The sequence below is a fragment of the Phoxinus phoxinus genome, assembly GCF_949152265.1.
Source record: "Phoxinus phoxinus genome assembly, chromosome: 13".
NCBI lineage: Eukaryota > Metazoa > Chordata > Actinopteri > Cypriniformes > Leuciscidae > Phoxinus > Phoxinus phoxinus.
This window is the reverse complement of record NC_136888.1, coordinates 7,162,595-7,172,213: the sequence shown is the minus strand read 5'-3', so window position 1 is coordinate 7,172,213 and position 9,619 is coordinate 7,162,595. Positions and strand designations below refer to the sequence as shown.

Here is a 9,619-nt window from a genome sequence, read left to right as displayed (position 1 = left end):
TAGCATCTAGTTAGCATAGCATATAGTTATTTATTTTGTGTAGCCTAGCTAGGTAGTCAATTCGCATAGTTGTTAGTGTTGTTAGTATGGTTAGAAGCATAGTTAGTTAGCTAGTAGTATTGCATCAGTTAGGATAGTGTAGATTTTTAGCATTAGCTTTATCTGTGTTTAGTACAGTGGTTAGGCTGTTAGGCTGGTATGTAGCAGTGGCGATTTCTTTAAGACTGCAAGGGAAGCTCGGCTTCCCCTATAATGTCAACAATTAATGGTCAAATATATGTACTATTTTGTTAACATTTTATTGACTAAAAATGCTTTAGAACACGTTCATCTCGAAGACGAGTTTGTTCAGAATCAGCAGCTGGTCAGCTGACTCGATTTCCTTCTCATTCATTCCCGTAGCGTCACAGTGCATTTTTCTGTTGAAGCCCGAGCGTCCATTGACTTCAATGGGGCTGCTTTGAACAGTTTTTTTCAGTGCTCCGAAACTAGACGGTCATTGGATAAATGCTGCGATTATGTCCCGCCCACAGACGCTCAGCGTCTCTGGGGGGAATGGAGGAGTGGGCGGGCCCGGATTCCGGGCGTCTGCGTGGTGATTGGAGGGTCTGTCATCTCCTTTTGATTGACAGAATTTCTGTCAATAGCTGAAGCTATTTGAGCTCAGTGAAAAGTAAACTGAAAAACGCTTTTCTCACGCAGGTAAAAATGGCGAAGCAAAGAGGACACTGACACTGACAGACAACAAAGAGAAGGTTACTTTTGATAAGCAAATTCTCAGCTCTCCGATTCTGTAAATTGTATTACGAAATTCAAACAATAAATATCGCTTTAGCACTTGTAAATGTGACGTGACAGATCATCTGTCACTTACAACTAGTAAATAATAAATAAACACGAATCAGCATGTTGAAAGATCCAGTACAACTTACCAACTTTCCAACGCGGAAAGAGATCAATAAAACAGCTGGAAAAAAATGTCACAACGTTTAGGTTTAACGTAACGTTACGTTACCTCAGGATCAAGAAAGCCATTTAATAACCATTGCACGTTAGTTGGCTAGAAAAATTAGCTACAGGAGTATTTTGCTAAATATGTGCACTATATGACAAATTATATAATTTGTATTATATTTAATTTGAGTTGTTATTTAACCTTTAATAATAATACCAGCTGACAGGGCTCTCTGTATGTTTACAGCATTAGATGATATTTTTTTTCTTGAAAAAAAAAATGAATGTAAGTTAGGCTACCTAATATTTATCCAAATGAATCGATATTGAATCAAGATCGGAATCAAATCAAAATAATAAAATTGCATTGAAATGAAATCGTGTGTCAAGCAATAATAAAATCAGTAGCCTACATTCATTGTACCATGTAGGCCTAAACATTGTAACATGTTTTTACTAAACTTAATAAAATTCTGTTTAATTACCTAATGTTTTGACAATCACGAAACACATATTTTGATGGAAGTTTTGGACCATTTTTATGATGTAGGCCGAAAATGAGCTTCCCCTCTTTGAAAGACCAGCAGTCGCCAATGGTATGTAGGTGTAGTGTTGCTGTTTGCAACAGCACTGCTGGACTGCATAACTTTCCACCAGACTTGGAAATTAGGCGCCAGTGGTTGCATGCACTTGTGTGCCAAACGCTGCTCTTCCTACATGGACTCCACAACCGCTGGCACATTTTGCTGGATATTTTTCCACATAACGGCAAAATATACTTAACGTAGGTTAACCCTTTAGGCGCCAAGGTTTTTTAAAAAAAATGCTGGATTTTTACATCAAAATTTCAAAAGCTTGTGGCTTGAAATGACTTAAAGATAGAGATCTACAGTAAATTAGAAAAATGTTGGGGATGACTGAAAGTTTATGTGGGGTGTAAATATACTCTATATAAAATTAGATAATTTGCATATTATGACGTCATCAGGGGCGGCCCTCTTGAATTTCATAATATTCAGGAAATGGTAGATATTGAATTGATGTTGGAACTTATTTACATGCTTTTTTTCATTTTTTTTTTTTTATCCTCATTCCAAATGATGAGAAAAGATGAAACCAACAATAACAGGAGAAAGTACTAAATTATTACTATACTATATAGTAGTAAAACGCATGTGAACAGTAGCCTACTTTTTGATCAGTTCATCAGTAATATTCAGGAAATACTAGATATTGAATTGATGTTGGAACTTATTTACATGCTTTTTTTTTATTTTTGATAAATAGAGAGAGCGCGCGCGCGACTGTGTCTCTCTCTCTCTCTCTGCTCGTTCTTTCAGTGCGCGCCCGCGCCCTGTCACAAGCCGGACAAGTGCAGCAAAAAATACAGATTTACCATTGCGCGGCAAAGATGTACCGGGAGAAGCGCGAGCTGCACCATTTCGCGGCAAAGATGTACCGGGAGAAGCGCGATCGTCATTTTCAAAAGGCAAATATTCCCCTTCAGAGTCAAAATCGGCGAATAACATTTGCAACACATCCTCACGATACAAGTTTTTATTAGCCATTTGATGATTTTCGTTCACAAATCTCACAATTTACTCAGACGCTCTGAACTGAACTGCTTCCGCATCAATGACACGAGCGCTCACTTGCTCTGCTGTTTTCTCCAATACTTTGAATAGGAACATGACGTCATTTTGGTCTTGAATCAAAGTATTACATGTCTGCCATCTAGTGGTAGGGAATACAAATGAGATATTACACCATATTAGGATCTACAGCCTGTTTTATTAAGTATGACGTCTTGTCGCAATTTTGCGACTTTGGCGCTTAGAGGGTTAATAGTAATAATAATCCACTCAGATACTGGCCCCGTTCTCTCTTGCGCGGCTGCTTCGCTAGCATCGTCGAATGCCGATCGCGATGCGGGAGTTAATGCAATGTTAATGAGTTGATGCGATGCGACACCGCAGTTTGAGTCAGCGGCTCGAATTGATATGGCTCTGTGTCTACAGACAATTCCTCCACTTCAGGTGAAGGTGGGGGAGAAAAGTCCTCGACTTCAAATGACAGCTCTGTTGGAAAGCTACTTGCGTCACTCCAGTCGCTCTCCATCTTAGCGAGTCTGACAGCAGCTGTCAATCACTCCGTCACTGCGGGTCTCAGGTGCACCCGCTCAGCCCCGCCCTCGGTTCGTCCCCAAGCGGCAACCTCCCTGTCTCTCTCTTGAAACCAACACGGAAGTGAATTAAATGGCAATTCATCGACTGGCCGCTTGAGGCTGGCTTGCAGAAGTGAGTCAAATCTGTATCTTCCCCATGTTGAAATGCCCAACTTTACAGCAGAAAAAAAACATGTTTACAGCCTGGTACTCGAAGGGGTTTTGGTCTACACAGCTAATTTTGCCCTTCATGAAAACTGTGAGGGGGGTGAATTTTTTTATAACTCATCCGTTTAAATTGTTAAATAATTAAGAGCGTGGGCACTTGAGTGACAGGTGGATTGCCGCTGATGTCAATGCTAGCCGTTACTTCACCTCAGCAAATTCCAGCTGCTGAACTTGCCATCTCTGCCGTGTTTGTGCTTTTTTCGGGATTATTTAATACAATTTAATACACCCATTACTTCGCCCACGGCTTTGGATTCTGTCGTTGTCGTCGAGTATCGTTCGAGAGAACAACCAGCGCTGTATTTCAGTTGTTTTCCTCTGTAACATTGCACTAAAGGATGTCTGACAATTTCGTAGCTTTTTGGAGTTTTCAGATTTAAAAACGTCTATAGATATAAAGGCTACACTTGTTACCGTTGCTCTGGAACAGATTATAACATGCTTATGTACCGTCAGATGAAATCCTGCAGGTGTCGGTGCTTTCTCCGTCCATGCAATAAATGCACATCCTTGAATGAGCGCGGATTTCTAGCGCATTTACTTGAACTTCATAGGTAATATATCTATGGTTTGACCCATTTGAGATGCGGCCAAAATCAGAATTTAAAATGGACTGAATAATAAAGCTCTCTCTCTACGAACTTGACGAGTGATGCCGCGCTGACGGACCATAGACTGTAATAAAAGAGTGACTGACATGTATGGACATAAATCACGGTCACACACACACACACACACACACACACACACACACACACACACACACACACACACACACACACACACTCTCTCAGAGTAATATTGTAAGTTACTGCATACATTTTTATACATTTTCAACTAGCAGAATAGTTGTACATAATCACTTGGTACTGTGAGTAGCATATAGCATTAGCTCCCAAGCCTGAGCTAACGTGATGTCGATGGCCGGCTCCGCCCCTTTAGGCTTCAAAAATGCTCTTTAGAAACCTACGGGTGACGTCACGGACACTACGTCCATACTTTTTTACAGTCTATGTTTGTCCCTTGCTATGTTCGTCCATTGCTAGCACTGCCCGGTCATGCAGTTTTGGCTTGTACAACATCAGAAGGATCAGGCCTTTCCTATCAGAGCATGCTACACAACTCCTTGTTCAGGCGCTTGTTCTATCCAGACTGGACTATTGTAATGCTCTCCTGGCTGGTCTCCGAGCTTGCACTGTCAAACCTCTGCAACTGATCCAGAATGCTGCAGCTAGAGTGGTCTTCAACGAGCCGAAGAGAGCACGTCACTCCTCTCCTCACAAAATTGCACTGGTTGCCGATTGCCGCTCGCATCAAATTCAAGTCACTGACGTTTGCCTACAGAACAACAACTGGCACTGCTCCCCTGTACCTGAACTCATTACTTCAGACTTATGTGCCATCCAGAAACTTGCGCTCTTTCAACCGAGTGGCGTCTTGTGGTGCCATCTCAAAGAGGCAAAAAATCTCTCTCTCTGACCTTAACCATGACTGTTCCCTGCTGGTGGAATGATCTGCCTAACTCAATCAGAGCTGCTGAATCCGTAGCCATTTTTAAGAAATTGCTGAAGACGTATCTTTTTCGGCAGCACTTGATCAAGTAATACTAACACTTTCTCCTCTATTCTATCTTAAAGGGATACTCCACTCCAAAAAAAAAAAAAAAAAAACCTTGGATTGACCTGCAAAGGGTCATAGCACTTACATACTGTTGTCCTATTGCTTGTTTAATTGCTTCTATTGTTCTCATTTGTAAATCGCTTTGGATAAAAGCGTCTGCTAAATGAACAAATGTAAATGTAAATGTCCCCTATATCTCCGCTGGGCTCAGCCCACTTTTCCAGCTCTGACCAGGGGTTTAGTTACCCTTTACAGTTTTTTCCAACTGCTTACACACGGTTTCAAAACTATGTCACCTTTTTTCAAAACTCTACACACATTTCCCAAAACTGCACACACAAAATGCAAAATGCCTCACATCTCCTTCAAAATGTAACACTGCATTCAAAATGCCATAAACACAAGTCAGAATGAAGCATTTGCATCAAATGGCAAACACTTCTTTCATAATAGTAAATTTTTGGATATACCATGTAAACACTGTTGTTCTAAATCTAAAGCTCTTTGGTCTTTCATAGCCTTATCTACATTTCAATACAGTTTTCTACAGTGAAAGTCATCTGCTGAGAGGGGTAACAAGTACACTGTAAACACCAGTGCAATGCAAATATTTATTAGGCCAAACATTACTGTTGTATCCCACATGGAAAAAACCTATATGAGGATATATGCGCATATATGAAACCTATATGCAGTTTATATGTACATATATGCTGCATATATGCACATATATGAAACATATATGCAGTTTAAATGCACATATATGCTGCATATATGCACATATATGAAACATATATGCAGTTTAAATGCACATATATGCTGCATATATGCACATATATGAAACATATATGCAGTTTAAATGCACATATATGCTGCATATATACAGCATATATGCACATATATGATAATATATATGCTGCATATATGCGTATATGCCACATATAGGCAAAATTGAGGTGCATATATGTGCATATACAGGCCATATAGGTCTCCTGTATTGCTTCTTTATATCCACATATAAGCCCTATATGTACATAAGATATGTCTCCTATATAGCTCATGGCAGGATCTGGTCATTTTGTAGCTCTTTGGCAAGATATGACATTTTCTTTTATCAAGGCTATAACTAAGAACTAACTTTTTTTTTTTAAATGCAAGAACTTGTGTAACTTAGCGAACACGTGAAATTGGTATCACATGTTGGCATGTTATGGAATTTTATTATGGCAATTAAGTGAGAGGAGATGGAAAGCTATGATGTCCGCACGTTTTGAAACATTTACAAGGTCAATTCTTTCTAAGATAGTGGAAAATAAAAATATATAACATTTTTTTCTCTTCCTAAGTGTACCAATGCTCCATACTCCAACCCAGTAGGTGGCGGAAATGCACCTTTAGTTGGTTTGCCAACCGTCATATAAACAACAGAAGAAGATAGTGGAAAAGAAGGAAATGTATAACAAATTGGTTTGTCGTTTTTTTATTTTGTCAACCAAGCCTTTTTGCCAATTTCAAGTCAACGAGGTACCTTTTGTAACGTACTGGATCCATATCTATTGCTTTTCTTTAATTGCGTCTTATTTCCCTAACGTTATTTATTTATACTGGCAAGCATTTCTCCACTCTGCTGCTACCGATTGGCCGCTACAGCGTCGCGCAGTTGATGACGTCATCCGCATGCGGCCCAGCGCGCTATTTCGCGCCGAAAGAAAGATAACTTAGCGGCTGGGAGTAAAAATGGCGATATCACCGTTGGAGTTCCGTTATGTCCTAACGTACTTGAATGGACTAAGGGTGACGATACAGGGTCCCATAGTATTTTGGCAATCGACTGTGTCCGGAATTTTTCCTGAAAGGACTGAAAAAAACTGAGAAGCTGGTGGAATGGCGAAAAGGCCGCCTTCTAACCTTCTGAAAGACATTATCATCAATCGTAAGTAACGTTATTCCTAATTTTAATTAAAGCGGTCTGTGTGAGAAAACGAACAGTATTTATATCGTGTTTACCTCTTGTACACAACCGTCCAAATGATCTGAGGGCGCGCGCGCTTCCTGGTGTGTGACGCCCGCCCTCAGATCACTTGGACGGTTACAAGAGGTAAACACGATATAAATACTGTTCGTTTTCTCACACAAACCGCTCGTTTCGTGTCTTAGGCCATCGATGTGTACTTAAGACGGGGAATTGTTTAATTTGTAACTTACTTCTCTGTGTATGCTCTTTGAGGAGGTGACCATAGACCTGCATTATATGACTGACAGACAAATATCAAAATTGAAACTACTGCGGAAACAAAGACACCTACATCTTGGATTCCCTTGAGGTAAGCTAAAACATACCAACATTTAATTTCAAAGTGAACTATCCTTTTAATTTGTTTCATATATTTATCGTTAATCTGCATTTATACATATTATTAATCTGCATTTATACATAAAAACCTATTAACTATTGGGAAGCTAAACATAAGAATCAATATGAAACATGAAAAAGTTTCTAAAAGTTGCCAATAAATTAATATTGTGATGTGAAATAATTTTTCAGATTGAAGTTATAAAGGGCTCTGGGGTGTTGCCAGGCAGAAGCGTGGAAAGCCTTGCCACCTCTGCCATGGTGTGGAATCTGCTGCTGGGCACCTTGATTTGGAGACTTTGCTGAAAAGCAACCTGAACGGTACAAAACAACATGTTCCTTATCTCTTCTGTCCTTGTCATGTCAGTCATATTCTCTGGAATAAATTATGTTTGTGTGCCGGCATACCATCACTTTTTTGCTTGGCATTTTTGTATTTCCTTGCACCTCAAGAAAATGTGATGTGTGTATGTAAAACAAACTCTTGCTTTCTCCACCTTCATTTTACCCCCTTTTATAATAATTTTGAAATATTACTTTAAGGTGGGAAGCCAACCAGAGGGGATGGGGAGCAGCTGGTCGCCCTTGACCAAATTAAAAAGGCAGCCATTATTTGGTGAGTAAATGCATAATGCGTTGAGAAGGGAAAACAAAACTTTTAAGACTTTATAATTTCACCACTTTAACAATAGCCTACTTGTATCAATGTTTATTAGGCATCATTATTGTTACTGTATCTGCTTGGCACCTATAATACTAATTCATCGCTTGCTCACTTCTTGATCCTACCTTTCCTCTTCTAAAGCCACATTTCTGGGATATTGCGCTGTAAGGTGTGTAGTCCTATATTTTGTAGAACATATAGTGTTGCAAATAACCTCATGGCATATTGTTGTCATCTGAAGTGTTCATAAATAATCATTTTCACCCCTCCTTTACCCTTAATCCCCTCTGTCCTTTGTTTGTGCCTTATTTTGTCTATACCGGTAATGATTTGCTTGATTTGCATATCCTATTGCTCTTCGAGTAAACCTAGCAGGAAAATGCGGGTGATGTTTTCAATCAGAGTTTCTTTCAGATTTAGCAGAATCCAATCAGAATCTTCCAATTGACGTGTTTACATGACGCATTTTTTATGATGATCAGCCCTTTATCCAAAATATGTGTCCAATCGCAGCTGTACTGTAAGCACGTTGGGTTCCTGATGAAGCACTATATTATTATTATTATTATACTGTCTTATTATTTTTGTCTTTTCTAGATGCTACATTGAAGAAGTGGCCGGCAGCCAGCCGAGGGCAGATGGGCACATCTATCAATTCGAAGCTCACGGAGCTGAGAAGATCAACAAGATACAAATTTTTTTTCTGTTGTTTTTTTAACTTATTTTTATTCTTGTACTATTTTAAGTAAATAAATAATGTAAATTTCTACATTTTGGGCTTTTATTTATGTTGCCTATTAGCTATGGATTTTCATAATTTTACTAATATAGGTAAACATAGGTGCATATATGCACATAATATACATTAATAATTGTACTAATATATAGGTAAACGTATAGGTGCATATATAGGTGAACATATACATGCATATATGCACACATATATACGTACTATATAGGTACATATATGCACGTATATATGTGTGCATATATGCACGTATATGTTCACCTATATGTGCATATATGCACACATATACGTGCATATATGTACCTATATAGGTACATATATGCACGTATATATGTACACAAATAGGTACATATATGTACACATATAGGTACATATATGCACGTATATATGTACACATATGTGCATATATGTGTACATATATATATGCACATATATGTATACATATATGTGCATATATGTACATATAATATAGGAAAACGGCCAATTTTATATATGTCACATATATTAAAAACCTATATCAAAACCTATATTAAAACATATATGTTTATATAGGTTCTTTCCGATACAGTAGCATACACCAAAACCATAAACATATGTAAACCCAATGTATATTTTTTAGAATACAGTAAAGAACACAATTGTGTGTGTGTGGGATCTCTGTCCATTGTTGGCATCTATTGTTCAAAACAGGCAATCTGACCTTTGACCTATTTATAGGCCCATACACAGGTTTCTCGTATACAAACAATACCGGATGCGCGCGCATCCAAGAGGCAAGACCGCTATATGTTATGCCGAGTTCTGTAAAAGAACATTGTAATTAATGTAGATTTCGCATTGTTTGTAAATTCTTGTTGACTCAATAATAAACTGCAATTTCAGAGTTGG

General features: G+C 38.6%; 1 long non-coding RNA gene across 2 annotated transcripts; it reads left to right on the top strand.

The window, feature by feature from the left end:
• Nucleotides 1-5,604: 5,604 nt before the first annotated feature.
• On the top strand, nucleotides 5,605-8,751 carry LOC307009621. Of its 2 annotated transcripts, XR_013800080.1 has the most exons (6): nucleotides 5,605-5,668; nucleotides 5,853-6,899; nucleotides 7,194-7,290; nucleotides 7,512-7,640; nucleotides 7,863-7,935; nucleotides 8,581-8,751. It is a non-coding gene; the product is annotated as an uncharacterized lncRNA (long non-coding RNA). The 2 variants fall into 2 exon arrangements; XR_013800081.1 differs by having other exon boundaries at nucleotides 5,610-6,899.
• The last annotated feature ends 868 nt before the right edge of the window (nucleotides 8,752-9,619 follow it).